Source organism: Anabrus simplex, chromosome 7, assembly GCF_040414725.1.
Source record: "Anabrus simplex isolate iqAnaSimp1 chromosome 7, ASM4041472v1, whole genome shotgun sequence".
Lineage (NCBI taxonomy): Eukaryota > Metazoa > Arthropoda > Insecta > Orthoptera > Tettigoniidae > Anabrus > Anabrus simplex.
In genome coordinates, this window is record NC_090271.1 from 297,128,877 (window position 1) to 297,154,702 (window position 25,826).

Sequence of the window (25,826 nt, forward strand, 5' to 3'; positions counted from 1 at the left end):
TCACGTATGCCATGGTTAGTGAGCATTTTAATACATTATTGATTGATAAATTAAACAGGCGCCGGGCTGAGTGGCTCAGACGGTTAAGGCGCTGGCCTTCTAACCCCAACTTATCAGGTTCGATCCTGGCTCAGTCCGGTGGTATTTGAAGGTGCTCAAATACGACAGCCCCGTGTCGGTAGATTTACTGGCACGTAAAAGAACTCCTGCGGGACTAAATTCCGGCACCTCGGCGTCTCCGAAAACCTTTGAAAGTAGTTAGTGGGACGTAAAGCAAATAACATTATTATTAAAATTAAACAGGAATGGTGAAGCATGGGAACCCTGAGCTGCACCACCATTACATTTCTATGGGTTTTGATTTGCTTAGATTTTCTTTCACTGTTTTCATTGTAAGAAATGACTGAATAAGTCTACGTAAATCTTGAGAAGTTTCAGAAATTTGAAGAGCTCACTTGCGGTGTTCGTGTGCAATTCAACCGAAAGCTTTCGATAAGTCAGTGAAAGTAAAGCAACTGTCCTTCCCTTACACTTCGCATCATGAAGGCGAGTATCGACAAGGGATACATTCACGTGATTTGCTGTAAAGGTATGAATCAATGTTTGTATGGAATTAATATGGTAAACGTACGTGATTTAGAAAAAAATTGCCCGTTCCATAGTTCCCCCTACAACTGAATGTATGGTTATATAGGTGTCCATTCTTTGATGTTGTTCAGCCCCCCCCCTCCCCATACCACTACCACTTTGTGTATTAACATTTACTGAGTTGTGTGGGTACATGAGAGAACTGGAATACTGCTGTAGTGATCAATGTGATAAATATGATAGTTCTGAGGTGTCGTAATACACAATACGATACGGTCAAGACCCAGTGGTGTGTTAATTTTCATGCTGTGCAAGGTTTTTGAACAGTAATGACATCTAGTAAATCACTGCTTATTTCTGTATTAGGCAGAGAAGAATAATTGTTATATTCATCACCAAATGTGTTACCAAAGTGCTGTGTTATTATTGTCACCAGGAATTTAAAGGCTGACGAATATGTGTTCTTTCCATTATTTTACGTGGAAATTTTCGCCTTTTAATATAAAAATTGTATTGGGTTATCACATGGTTTTAGCCTTCCTGGTTTTTCTCCACGTTATGTCTTTTGATCACTGTCGTGGATTGTTGGGTGCCTTATGATTGTGGTTACTTTGCATGTTTCTACTCTTGAAATACAGCGGAAACCGTTCATTGGATATAACGGTGAAATCTTACAGACCCATCTAAATTATGCATAAGCACTGTATTGAAAAAAAAATCGCTTATTACGACATCGCTTATTACGACACATCGCATAAAACGGGGTATTGTTTATCACATTTTTGGATAAATGTATGGATTGTAACATGCAATGTTTAATTAGTTTTTTGTTACACGTAAGGCTTATTTCAAAACTCTTATTTCCAGTGGATTATAGATTTCAAATCAGTCTGTTCAACAGTCACGGAAAGCATCGCTGTAAAGATGTCGCAACAGAGAGGGCGTGTTTAATATTGCAGAAAAGTCTCAAATAATGTGGCAATTACAAAATGGGGAAAACAAACATCAGTGTCGTGAAGGGATTAGGTGTACCACACTCAAGGATTTACACAGTTTAGAAGGACAGAGAAGGAAAAACTTATTTATTAGCCAAGACCATGTGTGACATTATTGATCAAGTCACATTGTTGCTACTTATTTCCTCACTTACTATTTTATATTTAGCGGACATATTATTGCTGTACACACTGTGTAAACAAGAAAAATAATTCCTCTCAGTGCCAATTCACGACTAGTGAATTGCCTTTCACTTTTCTTGGAATGTTAAATTTATCATGTTAATTAACCACGTAAGCGTGCTGCCTAAAACTTATAGATATGACATTTTTAGCAATAAAGAAAGAAACGCTTTGTACGACCATTGTCTATAACAATCGTTAATAAATTCGTCATAACCGGTTTCGACTGTATTTGTTTACGGGATGCTTTGCACTTGACGACTTAGTTAAGTGATCGGAGGAAAACTGCGTAACCTCACAAGTGATGTTTTCAAAAATATCAACATCACTACCCTCTGAGTTATTTGAACTTATATCCTCCCACACAAGCACTCGATTCATACTCACATTTGTAACGTCTTTGATCGTGGGAATATTCATTGTTGTATCACAGATGTTTTTCATGTTTTTAAAAATTCTATAACGAGAAACTTCTAATTACGCTCTCAGACTCAAAAGACTCTTACAGACACTTGAAGTGCGCCTGCGCTATGAGTTGAGTGTATTTTCAGTTTCAACAATGGTTGTTCCCCCTTATGTCACTTCCCTTTCCCTTCTCAAGCGTAGTCTTGCTGGCTGGTTGTATCCAGCGTTTGATCCCCATTATTTATTTGTCGCTCTACCAGAGCGTCTACTTTGGGATTCCTTTCGAACCCGAGGCTGCTGGGCTGCGAACATCGGAGCGTAAGTCGTGAGTGAATGTTGCATGTGTATATTGAGTGAAAGGTTAATGCTTGTGGCCACGAATGGGTCTGTAATTGGGTTTGAGTTTTACTTCTGTGCGTGCTGTGTTGTGTGGATGTGCGGGGTTCGTAGCCCAGGGGCCTATGGCCTGTTGTTTCTTTTTCTTTAATGTCATCGTTTAATATTACATTCTAGTACTACTTATTTTTCTTTAATATCACGTGTGGGTAATAGATCTTCTGTTCTCTCTTGTATGTACGAGGCCAATAGAAGTTTATTGGTTTACTTTGGAAAGAGTGCTTGTTATAATGTTATGTAAATATGTTGTTACCATTGAATAAAAAACGGTCCACTTAGCTTCCTCTCTGGGCATGTTCCTGTTTCCCTAGGCCCTAATGCTTGCACCTTCTCAGTTGATTGTATATACTTCATACGGTACTTCATAGTCAGGGGTTACTGCAGTATAACTAGCATACTGCATAGCAATTTTATTTCTCATACTTTCAGGATGAGCTTCTTTAGTATGTATATAAACTCCCAATAATGATTAGAACACCTTGTTACAAATTGGGCCCAGAATTAGACTGCGAATCAAAGTTTGATATTGTTATATTACACAAATATGAACCAGATGGACATTATATGCTCAACCATATTTTCACCTCGTACTACTGATTTTGCCGTCCACACTTCCTTCAAAATTTAACTGAACAAGTTCTGAGTGTCTTAATGTAAGTCTCTCCTTCTCGTCACATTTCGCCAATTTCGATTCAGTATCTCCTTACATACTCTTCTCACCTTCAACATTCTTATGTAACACAAAATTTCAAAAGTTACCACTACTTTTTTCGTATTCGTTGACTATGTTTTGCTTCCATACAATTATATGCTTCAAACATATTTCTTTAGTATACCAATGTTTCAAGTGAGCGAAGATCTTCCTTGCTAATGTAAGCCCGTATTTAAGTCCTTGCTTCTGTAATTGTCAGTTATTCCGTTACCAAAGTAACAATATTAATTTACTCCCTTCAATACTTTATTCCCTACTCTAATATTTCCTACACTATCTGGTGTCGTTCGACTGCATTCATTACTTTGGATTTTCATCTTGCAGTTTTTCTCTAAGACCTTCTGTAGACTCAGATAAAATAAATGAACATGCATTAATATCAACATTATGAGACAGTAATGACCAAAGCCCGGATTGTCATGTCGTAACAGGTTAGATTGCCAACTAAATTCGGTTAATAGGAAGTGTCGGCCACCCGCTCTTCCATAATGTAGCAAGAGAAACATAAATTATAGGAGTTCTGATGGACCGTACCCCTAATGTTTATGCATTCCCCATAGCATAATCGTTTTGAAGGTAGACTATACTTGCTGCTCGCTTCAGAAACTTTGCATTCTAACCTATTAATGCACAAAAATCCGGGCTCTAGTAATGACGTAATTGGCGAACACCAGTTGCACTTCCGAGAAGCAGTGAATTTACTCTATATGAGTTGCTCAGATTGTTCCATTCTGGAAGTGTATTTGCTCGATGTTCGTGCTCATGTATGCCGCCGTAATACCAACAGTACTCGTCGTTTATCTCCCAAACGTTCCTTCAACCCCACACGTTTCTTCTTCTTTCTCTCATCAACACAGAATAATGATGCAACAGCTTCATCCACTTCCGAAATTTTACGTTGGGCAATAATGAAAAACTAGGAGTGTTACGCACTATTTTCAATTCGTCGTCGAACTAGCCAGATCGGGGTGTACCTACAAGCTGGCGGACCTGTTCGCCAGTATATGGTAACAGTCGAAGCCAGTCAGATTCGAGGGGGGGATTTATTTCATAGACCGGCTCGACTGTGAAAAGCCCCATTTAGGAGGATGGAGGGGTGGAAAGCTTCGGAGAGTCTAATGTATCCTTGTTGTCCTGAAGTAAACTCCCCAAGCCGCTATCTCTGAAGACTTCCGACAATTCTCTTTATTGTTAGTGAGTAAAAGACATTTTAAGAAAGGAGAAAGTAGTTCTGTTGACCACACCAGCTAGAATATAAGAGAAAATTAGCTTCGTTAAGAGACTGTTAAAAGGCATTAAATAGGCAATTATATTCCAAATGGCCACGAACTCCTGAATTAGGCATTTATAGGCAAAATAAAGCCAAAATATTAATGCTAAAAGAACCTAAAATGGATTTATATCATAATAGCCTACGTTTCCATTTACATGAATAAAATAGTCAAATAGGCAAAATCTCATCCCTAGCGATTACAATTAAGAGTAAATGATGGTTAGATAGTGGACCCCGTCTAGAAATCCGAGAAAAACGGACGTGAGGATTCGTCGTGACTGATCAAATGACACCTGCTAATCTGCAGGTCTTGGGGTTAAATAACTTCAGTCGCTTGGTAGGTTATGGCCCCTAGGGACTGTTGCGCAATGGAGTTAGGTTTTGGTTAGAAGGTAGGTTTCGACCAGATTGGTCGTTAACGACCACTTAGGATACGGTTCTTCCAGAGCAAGAAGAAGAAAAAGAAGAATGTTTTAGTATCGAATTATAATTTGAAAACTTACTGAGAGTAAACGTAAAATTTGTTACTTTTAAACAATATTTTAAAGAAAATTACACTCCAGCAAAATCTACATATAATCGTATTGGTGAAGTGTTTCCCTGCTTGACATATACCGGTATTACAAAACGTAATTTTCATTTACAGAGCTCGATAGTTGAAGTCGCTTAAGGGCGACCAGTATCGAGTATTCGGGAGATAGTGGATTCGAACGCTACTGCCGGCAGGCCTGGAGATAGCTGTCCTGATTTCCTATTTTTACTCCAGGCAAATGTTTGGGCTGTACCTTAATTAATGCCACGACAACTTTCTCCCAACTCCTAGCCCTTTCCTGTCCAATCGTCGCTATATGACCTATCTGTGTCGATGCGACGTAAAGAAACTTGAAAGGAAGATAATAATAAATTGACTTTTCATTTAAATTTTGTGCTGTATATCAAGACACAACTTCGCTTTTCTGGAAACTATGTTACGAATGCCTATTGTTCAAAAATATGTTATCTTTAACACGATATAAAGTCCGGCCCCCGAGGTGTAGGGGGCAAAGCGTCCGCCTGTCAACCGGCGGCCCCGGGTTTGATTCCCGGCCGGGTCAGGTGTTTTTAATTGTAAATGATTAAAATCCCTGGCCTGGGGACTGGGTGTTTGTGTCGTCCTTAACGTTCCTTTCCTCACATTCAACACTCTACACTTCCGCAATTCCAATTACACGCAGGTTCATAACATATGGTGCAAGTAGGGGCAAAAGATCTTTCGAGGTCTACGACCCGAACAAATAGTATTAAAAAAAACATGCCTTTAAGAAGTGGAAAAAACCAAGTTCCATTAATGTTCTTCGGCTTTTCTTGGAACTAATATGTTAGGTTTAAGATTACATTATTTTCCTACAACGGAAATTTTTTGTATGTGCCAGTAAAGCGTTCCTAAAGGACTTTCTCAACCTTCTGATATTATTGCCAGGGTCATCAGTCCATAGGCAAGAGTTAATGCAGCTTTCCGTATCATGTGCCGAAGTGAGTTTCTCTGCCTGATTACTACATCCTACATCTATCCTCACTTGTTTTCCACACTTATGCCTTGGTCTACCCCTACAGTTCTTACCACCTATTATTCCCTCAAAAACAAACTGAGCTTGTTAGATGACTCAAGGTGCGCCCCAACATTCCGAACTTCCAGTCAATTTTGCCAAATCATTCTCCTGTCACCAACTTCATTCCCTTTCTCCTCACTTATGATCAAATAAACCCATCTCATTTTCAGCATTCTTACGTAACAACAGATTTCAGTAGGAAGATAATTAGGTAGTTAGATAATGCCCATGTTTCAATTCCATACTTCTCATTTATAATTTTGAATTTCTTTCTTAATCTGCTTACCCTCCAGGGTTGGCTTTTCCCTTGGACTCAGCGAGGGATGCCACCTCTACCGCCTCAAGGGCAGTGTCCTGGAGCTTCAGACTCTGGGTAGGGGAATACAACTGGGGAGAATGACCAGTAATTCGTCCAGGCGGCCTCACCTGCTATGCTGAACAGGGGCCTTGCGGGGGAAGGGATGATTGGAAGGGATAGACAAGGAAGAGGGAAGGAAGCGGCCCTGGCCTTAAGTTAGGTACCATTCCGGCATTTACCTGGAGGAGAAGTGGGAAACCACGGAAAACCACTTCCAGGCTGGCTGAGGTGGGAATCGAACCCACCTCTACTCAGTTGACCTCCAGAGGCTGAGTGGACCCCGTTCCAGCCCTCGTACCACTTTTCAAATTTCGTGGCAGAGCCCGGAATTGAACCCGGGCCTTCGGGGGTGGCAGCTAATCACACTAACCACTACACCACAGAGGCAGTCTTGAATCCTTTTCACTGTACATTTATCACCAAAGGTACGGCATTCGCTCCCATATTGAAGATTTCCGCGTTAACAAGATGGTATTTCATCATCATCATCATCATCATCATCATCATCATCATCACACACTAAAGGCTAAACCTTTTCGCTGCAACCATTCTTCACTCAATCATGCTTTGCTCTTCGCTTCTTTGTAGTCTTTACACCCCACCAAGTTTCCTTCATCCTCAAAGTATGGTTTCCAAGTCATCTCATTCCTTCCTTTCCTAGAATTTTTCCTTCAGAGACGTTTATTAGTTGATTATTATACCTTAGGATATAACTTACAAGTTTTAGCTTTCTTCTTTGCATACCGCCAACGGCCGTAGCCATGTTGAAACAGCGGATCCCGTGAGATCGCTTAAGTTAAGCAACACTGGGCATGGTCGATATTTGGATGGGTTGCCACGCGCTGTTGGTGGGAGTTAAGGGAATGGAGGAGAGGAAAGGAACTGGCCACCCTACCGTACGTAAACCCCAGCTCAGGCACGCCTCTGCGGAGGTTCGGACCTGCCTTCGGGCAGAATACACCCCGTTTCCTTATCTTTTATCAGTCTCCGTTGCTCATATGTTTCCTTTAGAACATCTCGATTCGTTTTTTTTAAGTCCAACATGTTCTTGTCATTCTCCTCCAAATCCACATTTCTGTTGCTTATGATGGATTTCTTTCCTTTTTTTCCTTAGTCCAGCTTTCACAACCATTACGTAGTACACACCTAATAAAGGATTTTACAGAAGTCTTTCGTGTTTCTTAACTTATGTATTAAAAGATTTATTTTGTTATGAAAGGTTTTTTTAGCAAGAACCATTCTTTATTTATTTTCCTTGGTGAAACTATTGTCTTCAGTTATAATGCTTCCTAAGTAATAGAAATATAGCACTTGTTCCACTTTGGAATTTCCTATCATATGTTTGTATTAGCACTCCTGCCGTCTTTGCTCACAACTAAAATATTAGCTTCCTCACTATCTTTCCTTGCCGGGCTGAGTGGCTCAGACGGTTGAGGCGCTGGCCTTCTGACCCCAACTTGGCAGGTTCGATCCTGGCTCAGTCCGGTGGTATTTGAAGGTGCTCAAATACGTCAGCCTCGCGTCGGTAGATTTACTGGCATGTAAAAGAACTCCTGAGGGACTAAATTCCGGCACCTCGGCGTCTCCAAAAACCGCAAAAGAGTAGTGGGACGTAAAGCAAATAGCATTATTATTACTATCTTTTTTTTCCAAGTTGCTTTATGTCGCACCTACACAGATAGGTCTTACGGTGACGATGGGACAGGAAAGGGCCAGGAGCTGGAAGAAAGCGGCCGTGGCCTTAATTAAGGTAGAGCCCCAGCATTTTGCGTGGTGTGAAAATGGGAAACCACGGAAAATCATCTTTAAGGCTGCCGACATTGGGGTTCGAACCCACTATCTCCCGAATATTGGATACTGGCCGCACTTAAGCGACTGCAGCTACGGAGTTCGGTATTTCCTTACTATTGATTTTAAGTTTGTAATATTTCAGTGTATCACACATTATATTTAATTCTTTCTCAAAGTCTGCTACTGTGGAAATGTCGTCAGTAAATGATCCAGTATACCCATCTCACTTCAACATTCATACTTAACACCAGATATCAAAATTTCTTTTTTTTTTTTTTTTTGATACAGTTTTGTTTCTGCCAAACGTCATGTAGTCCAAAATAAATAGTTTCCAAGATCAGAAACGGTTCCCAGGCATTTCAAAGAAGACACTACACTTTTACATTAAGCCTTAATGTTCAATGATCTCCTTATTTGGGGCTGAACTCTCTCGTGGTTGGTGTACTTCCATATGTTGCTGATAGGAGACCAACTTAGTTTCCACGGTGTTCTACTGCCAATGCTGACGAATGGTGGCAGGTCCTTTATATCGAGAAAGCGCTGAGTTGTCAAACAGGATTTGGGTGCCCTACAATCCACCGAGCCGTGTAGAGGAAAAGTCAGGACAGCCCGGCCTGGTCTCTTTTGAAAAGTTTTCTCAGCGCCCTTCATCGCTTAAGGGCTACGTGTAAAGATCCCCGTTATTCAACTTTTCTAGAGATCGCTGTTCATTCGGTAGCAGAGAGTTCCCCTCGGAAGAAACATTTTCAGACACCCTCTTTAAAGAAGACAGAACATAGTAATAAATTTGTCACTCTATGCCGCAAAATTCCCGAGATACGCCTTAACTGGTGATATTACGTAAAAAAAGAATTGTATATTATTAGACATAAACAAACGACCAAGAGAAACATAATCATTTGACGGAGACCAATAACAGGTCAAGTTGTTATCGCTGTTTGGGTCATAAGTTCATAGACTAGGGTTTTACATACCTCTCAGTGCCATCCTATCCATTTTTAAACTTGAGACGTACCCACTCTCGCACCACGGATGTGCGACAATATGTGACGTATCGGGTTACCGCTCATTTACGTCTCTATAAACAATAACCGATGGGCGCCAGCCTTCAAATTTATGGCTTGTAGACGATAGTTAATAATTAATAATAATAATAATAATAATAATAATAATAGTAATAATAATACCTAATAAGACTCTAAATACTCTCGGAGGTGGGGTGACAGAACTGTAACCATTAAGTACACACTAACTTGAAAATTAAGGAAAATTAATAAGAATTTCAGAAAGCACCAATTAAAAGAACTGTTTATTAGGATGAATAACGTGACGGCGTATTTACGAAATCTGAACTTGCGGAAACAAAAGAAAAATAGAATGAAATAAAATTTAAGAAAATGACCTATTACGCGGAGACTTGCAGTAATTTATGCCATTAGCTTACCATTTGTAGACTCTGTTATCTGGACACGTTCGATGTAGCAGCTGATGTTTGATGGACCTCTCGTACAGGCGTCGTCATCTCTCGTTGTAGGTACCAGTCTTATTTCTGATTCGTGCATAGCCCACTAATTGTACTACGACTTCCCTGACTTTAACACCTCCTATGATACGTATTATATAATGTGGCAATGAGCCCTAGTTTCAATAACGAAAACCACCTTGGGTTACTTTTATGGAGAGAATACACTTGTATTTTTTCGTATTACAGAATTGTAGCGTAACTAAATACATGACAAAGATATCTCCTGTTCTAGACAAGTCAAAATCGGTCTCTCGTTGACTTTACCTCTCGTCATTGAGATAACCAGGTCTCAATGAGGGTAATATGGAATAGTGCTCTCTTCAGATGCGAAATGGTAGTTAAGACAACCTAAGATGTCAAGACGTTCTCCGATGTAAAAGAAAGGTGTACAGCCCTCCTCCGATGTAAAGGAAAGACGCCCTTCAGTTCTTGCCGTTGATGTATATAGGCTCCAAAATCTCCCTCCATGTTTCATATCACATGGTCCAGTAAGATCTGATGTTTATCCCTTCTCTTATCCCTCGCAGTTTATCCATCACCTTGTTTCAAAATGTTCAATCATATAGGTTGAAATTAAGTGGGCAATCAAAGAGTCATGTAGCGAACTTCGAAAAGTAGGCGTTAACAAGTTGTAACTGTCCCTTCAGAATATGGGGTGGGGTAAGCAATCCTGTAAACTTGATGACGTCTTTTTCCTGGTAAAGGGCTAATATTAGCATGTCGTGTCCGGTCACCTCACCTCAGATACCGGAAATTTACTGCAAGCTATAAATACGGGTGATGTAGTAATACTCTACGCAAGAGCCAGCTCGTTCAGAGTTCGTTATTGCCGTGATACAAAGGAACGAGATGATAATGTGAAATGGATGACTAAAAACTCTACGTATGTAAACATAATAATTTATAATGACCTACCACCAATTAAATATATACATCTTTCCAATTAATTACACAGTTTGATAATTTTGTACATGCTGTGATGTTCAAAACATCACAAACGTTCATTTCTACATAACTGCTGCATCATACATTTGCACCAATATGTTTGTCATATTCATTCCTTGGTCTACCCCAATCGCTCCTACCTCTTACACTTCCATCAAAACCAACTGAAAGAGTCATGAATGTGTTCAGATGTGTCCTATCTTTCTCTCTCTTCTTCTGGTTAAATTTAGCCAAATCGTTCTCCTCTCGCCAATTCGATTATCTCTTCATTCGTGGTTAAATCGACCCATCTCTCCTTCAGCACTCTTCTGAAACACCACATTTCAAAAATTACTCTTCTCTTTCCTTCTGAGTTCTCTGTTTCACTTCCATACAGTAGCACGCAGTATACGAAAGTCTTCAAACATATCTTCCTAATTCCTATATCAATATTTCCTGTGAGCAAATTCATTTTCTCAAGAAAGGCCTTCATTTTTTGTGCTAGTCTGCATTTTATGTCCTCCTTATTTTTGCCATGGTCTGTTATTTTACTAACCTAGTTAAAATATTGATCTGCGTCATATAATACTTCATTTCCTAATCTACTCTCTCCTGTATCACCTGACTTCGTTCGACTACACTCCATTAATATTGTTCTTGACTTGTTTATTTTCATCTTGCAGTCCTTCCCCGAAACTCTGTCAATACTATTCAGCAATTTCCTCCAAATCTTCCGTAGACTTAGATAAAATAAGTGTATCAGCAGCGAATCTGAGAGTTTTGATGTCCGGCTCCATGTCTAAACGGTTAGTGTGGTGGCCATCGGCCCAGGGTTCTGGGGTTCAATTCCCGGCTGGGTCGGGTAATACAAACTTCATTACCTAACTCCAGTGGCTCGCGGGCTGGGTGTGTGTGTGTATGCCGTTATTAGCATTAGAATTTATCACAGGTAGGGTCCCATCCTCACAGATATGCAGGTCGCCTATACGGTGTCAACTGCAAAGTACAACTAGGAAACCATCCTGTATATAACACTAATCAGAGAGAAAGAATGGAAGGGATCCGTCACTTCGAAAAATGAAGTTATCGGCCTAAGAAATGAATGGCCACGAAGAGCGTGAAAATGGAAGGATCACCAGCCCTCGGAAAGCTAATACTGTCGGGGTAGGAAAGGAACAAGTGTTGACCAAGAAAGGTCAGATGGGATAGACGAAAGTGAGGAGCATGGAACAAGTAAGTGAAAGCAATGCCAGAGCTCAGCTAAGGGTTCCGTGGTCGCCAAACCCTGCTCCAAGGTTCAGAGCCCCTGGGGCCTCCTTTAGTCACCTCTTATGACAGGCAGTGGACACCGTGGATGTTATTCTACCGCAAAGTACCATTATATTATTTAGAGTTATGATTTCCCCTCCTTGGTTTGTGATTCTATTTCCAAATTCCTCTTTGATTTCCTTTACCTCATGTTCTATATACACACATTAAAAACGAGAGGTCAAATTGCAGGAATATCCCCCACGAAGTGTCTTCTATTGAGGCTGTGAAGCAAAATACACATGTAAGAAGCCTTATAACGATACACTTGAAACGCCTAACAAACTTTTGTGAAAGTTAATTTATTATTAACTAATTTAAAATAAAATTCAGTAACATTAACCAGTTTAACGTCAGTTACAAACTAGTATATAGAAGTGTCCTACCTTCTGCAGAACGAGAATATGAGGATATACGATAAGAAGAAGATCAAATCAAATCAAATCAAATCAAATCAAATCAAATCAAATCAAATCAAATCAAATCAAATCAAATCAAATCAAATCAAATCAAATCAAATCAAATCAAATCAAATCAAATCAAATCAAATCAAATCAAATCAAATCAAATCAAATCAAATCAAATCAAATCAAATCAAATCAAATCAAATCAAATCAAATCAAATCAAATCAAATCAAATCAAATCAAATCAAATCAAATCAAATCAAATCAAATCAAATCAAATCAAATCAAATCAAATCAAATCAAATCAAATCAAATCAAATCAAATCAAATCAAATCAAATCAAATCAAATCAAATCAAATCAAATCAAATCAAATCAAATCAAATCAAATCAAATCAAATCAAATCAAATCAAATCAAATCAAATCAAATCAAATCAAATCAAATCAAATCAAATCAAATCAAATCAAATCAAATCAAATCAAATCAAATCAAATCAAATCAAATCAAATCAAATCAAATCAAATCAAATCAAATCAAATCAAATCAAATCAACTCAACTCAACTCAACTCAACTCAACTCAACTCAACTCAACTCAACTCAACTCAACTCAACTCAACTCAAATCAAATCAAATCAAATCAAATCAAATCAAATCAAATCAAATCAAATCAAATCAAATCAAATCAAATCAAATCAAATCAAATCAAATCAAATCAAAACAAATCAAATCAAATCAAATCAAATCAAATCAAATCAAATCAAATCAAATCAAATCAAATCAAATCAAATCAAATCAAATCAAATCAAATCAAATCAAATCAAATCAAATCAAATCAAATCAAATCAAATCAAATCAAAACAAATCAAATCAAATCAAATCAAGATCACTTTATTTGAAAATGAGGTGTCTACCTCAGTGGCAAATGGTACACAAATATACACTATTATGAAGCACTAAATTTTAAATTAACAAGAGAATAACATATTTTCCTAAACTACAGTATTATACAATTTACACTAACATTTTTTTCTATTTTAAACCCAGAGCTCATCTTTAATAAATTCATATAATTCACAAAATTCTACTCATAACTCACATAAAGTATGTGGAATTAGTTCAAATAATACTATACAACTGCTGTAAGATTAAAATTTACATTGCTTTTTTCTTTACCTATTTTGCATCCTAACAAACATAACGACCTGCTGCGTCTTACCCAGAGCCACCTATGCCACCGTTTTTTTTTTTCAGAGTTCCTGAAGGGCCAGAACCCTCTAAGTCCCTACTGTACTTCACCCCTACAGGCAGTCCCTTGGATGGATGCGGGTCAAATAAATGAACACTGTTAGCTGTACTGCATTTACTTTGCTTCATTTCGAGTGACAGAGAAAAAGGTGGTGAATATGGCTTGGAGGAGAAGTATAACTAGGTAACTGTTCTCCTCTTAGTTGTAATCAGAATAAAGGAAGGACGAGAACTATGAACTATGAACTATGAATAAGTGGAGAAGTAAAAGCGCGTGCAAGGCATAGAAATGGACTCCACGGACATCAAAAATATAATAACATCAGAGTAGGAAAAGAACAAGTTTTGTCCAAGGGAAGTAGGATATTAGATTGAGGGAGACTGGCAAAATTAATAATAGACTCAGCTAAGAACTCCATGGTTCCCGAATCCCTTTCCGAAGTGCAGAGCCTATGGTGTCAGCCTATTATTCGCCTTTTACCATGTATGTGTTCTCCCATTACCCACACGGCGAAGCAGTGTGTATGTGTACGCTCTTGTCTGACACATGTCGCTTGGTGCATAATTCTAGCTATAACTAGGAACTTGCCTTTGTGCTTGTCAACAACAACCCTGTGTTTAGTTCCTCCATGTCAGCGCTGTCTTCCACGTCATGTCACCTAGAACGACAGTACAGAGCTACACTTCAGCATTCATTTGACATGACAAACTTGCTATTACCTAATTCACCATAATGAAGGAAATAAGTAACACAAAACACGAATTTAAAATGATGAATTTTGATTTCCCTAATTGCAAGGATTACCTGTCTTCGATGGAGATCGGATAGTTATCTGTTGTGTAGTTGCGGATATTGATAACGTGTCATGTTCCTTAGGAGAAATTGTGGCGAATTTCCCGTGATATTATGGAGAAAAATTTGGAAACCCCGTCCATTCTGTTATGCAATTGTAGCATAAATCATTTCCCATATTCAACAATGACGAAGTTCATTAAATTATTCCATTCTAAAGGTGTGAAGATATTTAGTTGTTCTTTCTTGTTCAAGTAAAATATTATTCGTTCTTTAACCCTAAACCTTACGAAAGACCTTTGTTCTACTGTACAGTGCTTAGGCCTTCTGTTTCAAACTATTAAATGCTCTCTCTTTGGTTGCAAAATTGTTCTGTTGTGTAACAATAAAACTTGACAAATACTCCTGAATCATAGGAAAAGTTCCTATTATTCCGTTAGTTGTAAATGTATCTGCCTCTTTCTTCCATAATATAGGATTTAACGTAGCAGATTTCTTCAGTTCTCTAGGAAAATAAGTGTTTAAAATTACTCTTCAGCACCGGTATATGTTTGCAAAACCCTTCCTTCCGTCAGAAATAAATGTGAAAAAATTATTTCATATGTAAGGAATAAATCTGTTTGTCTGTACTACAAGAAAGAAAGCGTCGTTGTTACAATCTATACTCAATTCTTTTGACCCACAGCAATATAATTAATTCGTTTTCTGTCTTTTTCAAGTAACTAAATCTTACGAAAGTCCTCTGATCTATTATATAGTGATAAGGTCTTGTGTTTTAAATTAATATTGTTATCTCGTTCGTTGCAAAATTGTCCTGTTGTGTAACAATCAAAGTTTATAAATTCTTCTGAACCATGGGGAGATGTTCCTATGCCTCCGTTATATGGAAATATATCTGACTATTTATTCCGTAATATAATTACTTACTTTTATTTTACATTGCAAATGGGAATCATCCCGGTGGCAATGGTCCCTTACAATATTGAAATAATAAAATAAAGTTAACGTAATTACCCAACAACAACAAACAAACAACAAGAGTACAACAAGAAATTCCATGGAAATGAATTATTACAAGGAATACTACTAGTTTAACATTCTAAATCCAGCATCATCATATACAAATTCACACCCAACTTAAGTATTTCCAGTGCTTAACACTACGGCCTACTTTACTATAGATTGAGCTTACTACTAGCTTAACAATATAAGTGATAATAAAGTGAAGTTAAACCATAATTACCCTACAGCAACAACAACAACAAGACATGTTAGTGTATAGGGTTTTGGGGTTATGCCGTGTCAAGGAAACAATGACAGTTTGAATTTAGGAACGTTATAATAGAAGTGGATGTAGTACGTTAATTCGCCACCAGATGGTCCCCAGGACGTGGCACAACGCTAGCGTTCGAAGCAGAAGCTGACTGAACCATCACAATCAGACTAAGCGGTTCACATATCGTGTTTGTGTAACATATGGCAGGTCTAAGACATAGACGTAAGTCTGGAATGAAACATCTGGCGACGAGGAACGTGCGAATTTGGAAAACACCAAGACAAAATAGCAATAGTGAAGGGACAGGGAAGGAAACTACCTACATACATTTTTAATGGCTGGCAACCAGGTATTACTTAATTGATAGCCAGTGTCCCTGTTGAAATTGTTAGGATTTCTACGTATTTCCACAGCTTCCCGTATAATCCTGGACCAGTAGTTTCTAGTGTGGGTAAGAGCTCGAGGATCTTGGAACATGACATCATGACCCGACGATAGAGCGTGCTCAGCTGTTGCCGATTTGTCAGGTTGGTTGAGACGAATGTTCATGTTCTTTGATGCGGGTACCAATGGACCGGCATGTTTGGCTGATGTATACTTTACCGCACGTAAAGGGAATTTCGAATACCCCAGGATGTAAAAGTGGGGACAATTTGTCCTTGGTTTTACCCAGACTGTGAGCAATTTTTGTGGCGGTGCCAAACACGGTTTTTATATGGTGTTTGCGGAGGACCTTGGCAATGTGGTGTTGTGCTTGTAAGGCAAGTAGGCAGTTCCCTTCACTTCTTCCTTCTGTGAGCTTTGCTTGGTCGTTTCTCTGGGATGTAGGGCTCTATGAATCTGCAAATCGCTGTAACCATTATCCTTGAATGCGACTTTGAGCGTGTCCATCTCCATCTGGATATGTGATGGCTCACAAATTCGTCTCGTCCTCTTGGCGAGTGTCGTGAGAATGCATTTTTGTTGTTGTTGGATGGTGGTGAGAATCTGCATGAAGATAGCGATCGGTGCGGGTAGGCTTACGATAGACGGTATGTCCTAAGGAGCCGTCCAGTTTCTTTCTTACTAGGTTAAGGGTAATACGACAGTGATTATCAGACTAAGGGTATCAGATTATCAGATTAAGGGTAATGCGACAGTGGTTATGGACACTGACGAATATAAGAATAAGATCTCGGCTATATTGTCAGAGCCTGTCTACAGACTGAGCTCACGTGACCCCACCATTCGTGTGTCCAACGCTCTTAAGGCAATCTTCAGTTCCAAAATCGGAGGCTAAACATCTGTCCACGGGGGATGCAGTGCCACCTAGATTATATCGACTGCCTAAGATCCATGAAAATGATGTTCCCCTCAGACCTATTGATAGTGCGATAGGTTCTCCTACCAATGCTCTGGCTAAATACCTATGCAATTTGCTTCAGCCACACATAGGACGTACTGAATCATACGTCAGGGACTCTCGGTTTTTCGTCAACAAGCTGTCAACAATAAACCTTCATCCCAATGCACTTTTGGTGAGTTTCGATGTGGAGTCCTTGTTCACTAAAGTGCCGATTGACTCGGTCATGTTTCTCATTGAACACTTGTTCCCTAAGGACATTAATAAGCTGTTTTACCACTGCATGACGTCCAGCTATTTCTTGTGGGGTGGGAATTTTTACGAACAGACGGACGGAGTGTCTATGGGAAGTCCACTTTCGCCCGTAGTGCCTAATTACTTTATGGAGAATTTTGAGGAAGAGGATATTGCTTCGACGCCCGTCAAGGCTATGATATGGTGGAGGTATGTGGATGATGCATTTGTGGTCTGGACAGAAGGTCCCGAGAAACTTCATCTATTTCTAAACCACCTAAATCAGCAACACCTGTCAATAAAATTCACTATGGAGATGGAGTCGGACGGATGCCTTCCTTTCTTGGATGTTCTAGTAAGAAAGAAACCGGACGGCTCATTAGGACATACCGTCTATCGTAAGCCTACCCACACAGATCGCTATTTTCATGCAGATTCTCACCACCATCCAGCAAAAAACAAGGCATTCTCACGACACTCGCCAAGAGGACGAGACGAATTTGTGAGCCATCACATATCCAGATGGAGATGGACACGCTCAAAGTCGCATTCAAGGATAATGGTTACAGCGATTTGCAGATTCATAGAGCCCTACATCCCAGAGAAACGACCAAGCAAAGCTCACAGAAGGAAGAAGTGAAGGGAACTGCCTACTTGCCTTACAAGCACAACACCACATTGCCAAGGTCCTCCGCAAACACCATATAAAAACCGTGTTTGGCACCGCCACAAAAATTGCTCACAGTCTGAGTAAAACCAAGGACAAATTGTCCCCACTTTTACATCCTGGGGTATTCGAAATTCCCTTTACGTGCGGTAAAGTATACATCAGCCAAACATGCCGGTCCATTGGTACCCGCATCAAAGAACATGAACATTCGTCTCAACCAACCTGACAAATCGGCAATAGCTGAGCACGCTCTATCGTCGGGTCATGACGCCATGTTCCAAGATGCTCGAGCTCTTACCCACACTAGAAACTACTGGTCCAGGATTATACGGGAAGCTGTGGAAACACGTAGAAATCCTAACAATTTCAACAGGGACACTGGCTATCAATTAAGTAATACCTGGTTGCCATCCATTAAGAATGTATGTAGGTAGTTTCCTTCCCTGTCCCTTCACTATTGCTATTTTGTCTTGGTGTTTTCCAAATTCGTACGTTCCTCGTCGCCAGATGTTTCATTCCAGACTTACGTCTATGTCTTATACCTAACATATATTACGCAAACACAGTATGTGAACCACTTAGTCTGATTCTGATGGTTCAGTCAGCTTCCGCTTCGAACGCTAGCGTTGTGCCACGTCCTGGGGGCCATTTGGTGGCGAATGAACGTACCATTTCCACTTCTATTATAATGATCCGAAATTCAAATTGTCATTGTTTAAGAAGCCTTTCTCGTGGACAGTCTAGAATTCTGCTGAGTACGCAGAGCACAGTTTTCTGCGAAACGTTAAGAATTTCACCTTATTTTCTTGACACGGTATAAGCCCAAAAGCCTATACACTATCATGTCTATAAGTACGGGCCGTGAAAGCATTAATGTCAACTACAACAAGAGTACAACAAGCAATTCCATGGAAAATAACGTAGAAGATATCTTCAGTTAGAATATAAAATTTCTTTTCAACACCGGCAAATTTTCACAAATACTTTCCTTCCGTCAGGAATGAACGCGAATAAATTCAATTCTATCATATTTGTAAGGAGTAAATCTGTTTTACTGTACTACAAGGAAGAGAATGAGTAGTTTTTCCATTCTGTACTCAATTATTTTGACCTACAGAAATATAACTAGATACTTCCATTCACTTTCGGGTTATAGAATTTAACATTTGATATTTGAACCGTTTGCTGTTTACATGTAATGTAGGCAGTGATTTTTTATTTAGATTAATATTATAACCTTATAAGTAGAGTTTTATTGCGCACAAATGGGCATGAGCATAGTTCTTACGAACAGTCTTCAGTACAAACTTTCGTTTGAGATTCTACCCTCAGATTACAATGAGAACATGATATCGTTCATCTTTTACATCGACAGTTCTGACTTGGCTTGCGGAAGTCCGCCCTTTGACACAAACGGTAGTGAAACCCATGCGCTGCAAGACGAGTCATAACGTGTCTCAACTCATAGCATCCTCGTGTCCAATTATTGCGGTTGATCATAGCATCACACGAATAGAAATTCTCCCTTATGCTGTCCCTTTTTCGCTGAAGTTCCTGTAAAGGTTCAATGCACGCTGGGGTAGCCGGGAGCATTTAATGCAACTCTTCCACAAAGAGTAATTCCCTCGACAGTTGGTACACTAGGCGTGATGTGGTGTACTTTGATAGGCACAGCACTTTCTCCAAATATGGTACTTTCACCTTCTCTATACCATGCAATAGCCTCTTTCCGGGGTAAATTCATTCATTTTCTAAGCCTCTTTAACAAAAAAACATGATGGCAGGCTGTCACTATTGTAACGGCCGCAGGGTTTTGAGGGTATCATAGACTTACTTATAAGAAGTAGAAAAAAAATTACGTGGAATGGAACGCGGTACACTTGAAATATGGGTAATAACTCGGTGTTAGTATGGGTCTGTGATGTGAGAAACAAGCGACATAATTTAAGATTTCGGAAATAATATTATCAGGAAGATCAATAAATGAATTGTCCAATGTGCTAGGATAGTTGCTCGGCACAATATACAAATTAGAGTTATGTTTGGAGAAAATCAAATGCATTTTTATTTCTTTGGATGTCTACAAAATCGGTCATTATTAAGATTGGCAAATGAGCATCAATCCTTCCAATGATCACGATGTATTCACAATGACAGCTAATCTCCAGCTGAGTGCGCGAGTCAACTCAGCGCCATCTTATAACAGAGTACGCGTGTGACGTCACATATTTAGCACAAATTTTGCCTAACATTGAAGCACTATTTCATGAAAATTAGGTTTCAGATTTTCATTTCTTTTTGGAACAGGTAGCCTCCTCTTTAGTCTGTTAATTGAGACATTAAACATAATCGTAAGTTAAAATAATACTCTCGGCGATATACGCGTCCTACCCAGACACTAAGGCCTCCTTCAGCTGGCGCGGATTGACCCGCTTCCGCGCTTAGCCACGGGTTCGCCGAAACTAAGAACCGATTGTTCAAATAGAAACTATCAGATAACGCGGAGGCGGAGAATAATCGCACGAGGGGGAAAAATGTTCGAGTGGTGAGTCCGCAGTGAGACGCGTTTCCGCTCCAGCGGTTAGTTGTTATTGGACATTAGTATTTATGAATGCCATCACATACACCGGATCGACCCCGCCCGCGTCATCAGTTGATCTGCACCCACTCTTGGAAGCATTGATAAATTTGGTTTATTTATTTATTTATTTATTTATTTATTTATTTATTTATTTATTTATTTATTTATTTATTTATTTATTTATTTATTTATTTATTTAATTTCGGTTTATCCATTTATAAGTCCAAGAGAAACACAACAGAGGCTTAGGGACAGATTTGCCGCGAAATCTTAAGCGATTTCCAGAATATGTTTGCGTAACTTATGCAGAAGTTCATCAAAGGAGGATATTGGAACTCGAAAGTAGTTTAAAAACTTGCCATCGTCCATTCTCAAGTCATTAAACAATGTGGCAAATGCTCGCACTTGACTTCTCTGTCCTATCACTGGGTGCACCAATATTCTCCGGTTTCGTTTCGCTTTCTTTAAGTGTAGAGGATGTATTCTGCCCGAAGGCAGGTCCGAACCTCCACAGAGATGTGCCTGAGCCGGAGTTTACGTGCGGTAGGATGGCCAGTTCCTTTCCTCTCCTCCATACCCTTACCCCCCAAAACAGCGCGTGGTAACTCATCCAAATCTTGACCACGCCCAATGTTGCTTTACTTCGGAGATCTATATGATCCGCTGTTTCAACACGACTACGGCCATTGGCTCCTAAGTGTAGAAGGTATAGTAAATCCGACTCTTTCGCTGAATGTACAGCGCACTGCCCTTCTGTTCAGAAGTTCCAGGGTTCGATTCCCGGCTTGGTCTAGGATAATCTCAACACTCTCGTCTTTATATTCAGACAACACACCACACTACGAACCACCACAGAAAGACTCAATAGTGATTATATCCCTCCACATAGGGTTGGAGTCAGGAAGGGCAATCGGCCGTAAAATAGGGCCAAATACACTTGTGCGAGGCAGTTTGCACCCGCGACCCCACAGATGTGGGAAAAGCGGTAGAAAAAGAAAGAATAAGTAGAAGGTAGAGTAAACGAAGGCGATGATGGTCCACATATATACCTGCGCTGAACAGTGAAAAATGCTGGGAGTTTTGCGCGGCTCTAATTTACCCGCTATGTGTGAAAGAGTCAGCGAAAGCGGGTGCACTCGCGCATACACACAGTGGCGCTTTAACCACGCGCCGTCTGAAGGAAGCCTAAAAGCGTCTTAACATTTGGATGCCGTTATGCATCAGTAGACTAAGCGCCATTTGATGAAAATTGAGATTTTAGCGCCATCTTGTAGAGGAAGGCTTGAACTATTTATAAAAAATTCCCCACTGCATTACAAGAGGCCGTTAGTTGTTAGTAAACAGAAAACCTAAGCGACAAAGCGGAAATCAGTAAAAACGTAAATTGCATCAGTAGACTATGCGACGTACCAGTCTGCATCATTGGATCAAGCGCCACATTCCTCACATTGCGCGCGGATGACAGCGTGGGAGCCTGCATTTTCGATAGTGCTGACATTTTTACGTGGTGATACATTGAGTGGTTTATCAAGTGACGAAATTCAGCGATGTATCAAGTACTTCCAAAAGTAAGGAGAAGGACAATGTTACTAATGCAGCTTGCTAAGAAGGTTGCGTCTGAGAATCATTCTCTAGAATTTGATGGTGAATCTCAGGAAGTAAATCTAAATAAGTCAAGACAGGGACGACCACGGGAAGGTAGAGTTCCATTTCACCAGGCATTAATACCTCTGTGGCCAAAAGGAAACCCTATCTCTGAAGCCAAACTAAGAGACTTTGGTTCGCTGATGCACCTAATACCTACAGATGCCAAACAATTTTACCAGAATCTTCAAGCAGATTCTCAGATCGTGGATGACGTAGATGAATTTAATGGAGATCCTGATTTCGAGATTGAATGAACTGAGAGCAACAATCTTACTACCTGTCCAGTGATTTGTGTGTATTTATGGGAGAAAATATCTTTAATCACATTTTCTGTCTCAAGCAGAACAAAACTTACCCATAGGCTTAAAAATATCACGTCAATACTGTACTCTCAGAATATAATAGGCCTATCGTGAAGGAAAATCCATTAAAAATTGTATAGACTAGAATGGCTCATGTCTTACCATTTGTATTTGACTCAAATAAGTTGAAATTCCTAAAATTAGTAAGTCGTTATAGCAACGACTTTAGAGAATAGCTTCCCTTCTAGAATTTCTCCAACTAAAACTTGAATAATGTACCGGAGTTGTGGCGCGGCTCGTGGTGGATCAAGCACTTAGCGGGCCTTTTTAGACAGTAGGAGATTCAGTTTTTAATCATGGCTGCCGCCACGTTGTATTTTTTTGAAGTTTTACTCAGTAGATATTCAACAGTTAGGTGTTATTGGTGTAGCATCGTGATACATTATTCGCACTTGAGAAAAACCTTAAATTGCATCAGTAGACTAAGCGCCATTTCTTGAAGAAAATATATGTAGTGCGATTATAAAAATGTTGAAATTTGGTGAGAAGGTACAATCTATTATCCTACAACACCAGTAATACCATATTTAGTAAAATTATGTTCGCCCGAATTTACACATAGAACCAAATTTAAACGCGATTATCTCGCAACCAACTTTTGGCGCTTGGTCTAGTGATGCATAACGGCATCCATTTTTCTTTCTATGTATCCGTTGTCGAGACACGTAAGTGTACGTTAAAACAACAACAAACAAAGGAATAGACAAATGAACAAATATCGTAATATAAACAGAAATGAAGCAAATGAAGAGAATGAACCGTAATTATTAAACGCGTCATTAAATATTGAAGTTGGTGATATTCCTGTGACAGTCAGCCAAATAAAACCTTTAAACCAGTTATGATTATAATCTGAACACATTTTAGAATTCATAATCAAAATACTGAATGTGGTACGGTGTAATGACATTTACTTTACTGAACATGATTCATGTATCTGACTTTAATGCAATTGTTAATTATAATTCTGAAATATTTTGCTGCATGTTTCACACGTTTTAATGGTATTTTACTGTGTTAGCTATATGATACCCGTTTCGTGTACAATGGAAATACGAGAAGAGACAATACGCGTTGCACGTTAAAATCGGTTTGCTACTATTCAGTTGGAATTCTATGTTTGCTTACTCTGGCAGCTGTTACCCTACGGTGGCTGCAGTAATTTGCAAACTGTTCATATTACATCAACAGGTATAGTAGAATTCGATCTGCATCGCAAACCGTCATAACAAACATCACTTGTGCTAAAAAGTGAATGAGAAGGTTATTTGAAAGGATAGTCCAAGCAGTGGCAGAGTGACTGGTAGAGTAGCCTAATAATCAGGCTATATTTTGAAACAGATAATTATATCACTGAACGAGTTGGCCGTGTGGTTAGGGGCGCGCAGTTGTGAGCTTGCATTCGGGAGCTTGTGGGTTCGAACCCCAAGCCCTCCAGATGGTTTTCCTTGGTTTCCCGTTTTGATGATGATGGTGGTGATGATGATGATTATTCTCTTTGTTTAAAGGGGCCTGACTACTAGGTCATCGGCCCCTAATGGTACCAAATGATACGAAATGTGATGACAATTTAAAATTCCAAAATTCATCCAATGACCAGAATTCAAAATGTGATGATGAAGAACGAACGGATGAATATGAATTTAAAATAATCAGCGGATCTCACTCGCAATAGTGAAAGTTAAAAGTAATTCCAGAATGAATCTACTGACTAGGATTCTGAAAAAGAGAAGATAAAAATTGATTATGAACTTCAAACAATCAGTGGATTCGAACCGCAATGCCCCTCCATCGAAGAAATTATCTTAAAACAGTAGAATATACTGATCAAGGGGCTGCTTCGAAAGCACAGTCCTGAATCAGTGATGCTTGGTGTCTAAACGGGTCCAAAATTCAGGTCAACGGCCCCTCATACTGGTACTTATCGCTAGGAAAGTAAGAACCATGGTATTTCTCGTGTAGCGATATCAATTGTGATTAAGGTAGATTTACGACGTTCCACAAATGGTGATACTACTCACAGGTAATGTAATAAGAACAAGTAATGTGGGCCCATGGTTTTCCTCAGATAGGCGTACTAATCACAGGGACTTGTACTACCCCATGGTGTTCCTCAAATAGTGGGTACTAATCACAGGCAGCGCCAAGACTCGTGGTGTTTCTCACATAATGGTATTAATCACAGGCAACGCAAACCCATGGTGTTCCTCACATAGGTGTACTATTCACGGTGCCGGTATTCCCGAGCAAGTTGGTTCGACTAGGGGCGAGCAGCTGCGAGCTTAAATTTCGGAGATAGTGGGTTCGAACCCCACTGTCAGCAGCCCTGAAGATGGTTTTCTGTGGTTTCTCATTTTCACACCATGCAATTGCTGGGGCTGTACCTTAATTAAGACTGCGGCCACTTCCTTCCCACTTCTATCTCTTGAGCCAATACCCGCACTCGTATCCCGGAAAAAGAAGACAAAAGGGGGAATCAATACGGGAAACGCGAGGAAACGAGTGCACTCAATAACACAAGGACCGGTGATCGCGATAGGGAAAGGCGACGACATATCAGCCTTGAACTGGAGACCAGCCCCTTAATAATGGTAATAATACTTAAGGAACTAAAGCTACTGTAAATCTAAAGCAAATTAGCATACAAATTCCCAGTTTATTGAAAGAGTAAATTGAGAAGAAGAGATTAATCAATGAAACATGCAAGTAGGATTATGAATAGAAAATGTTAAAAAGAAATACATACACCAAGAGCATGACATCCAAGTTTTTCTCGGCCAAGCTTCCCACCAAATAGCGAACCGTAATAAAGCTCAAATCAAAACGTTCAATTACACAATACTATAATGCTTCTCTCTCCATTTTTCCCAAAACGCCCACACGGTCGATGTTCACTTAATTATATTGTTACTCTTATTTCGATATTTTACCGGGCCAAAAATTAAATATATGCATAGCTTCGAATATTTCCTCAAAGAAAAGAGTGTCCAGGTTTCGGGATTAGCACTCACGTACATACGGAGTAATTAAGGAAGAGAGTAACACAGTTAAGAAAGTTGAAATTAATAGGAAATAGGATTATAACTGAGGACAGCCGGATTGGACAAATATGTAAATACCAAGTGAATGTATTGGAAAATCAAACGTCCCTCAGTAAATTATGATGGTATAAGTTACGGACATAAGAAAGCGGCAACAGAAAATATATTTAGGCGCAAGGAT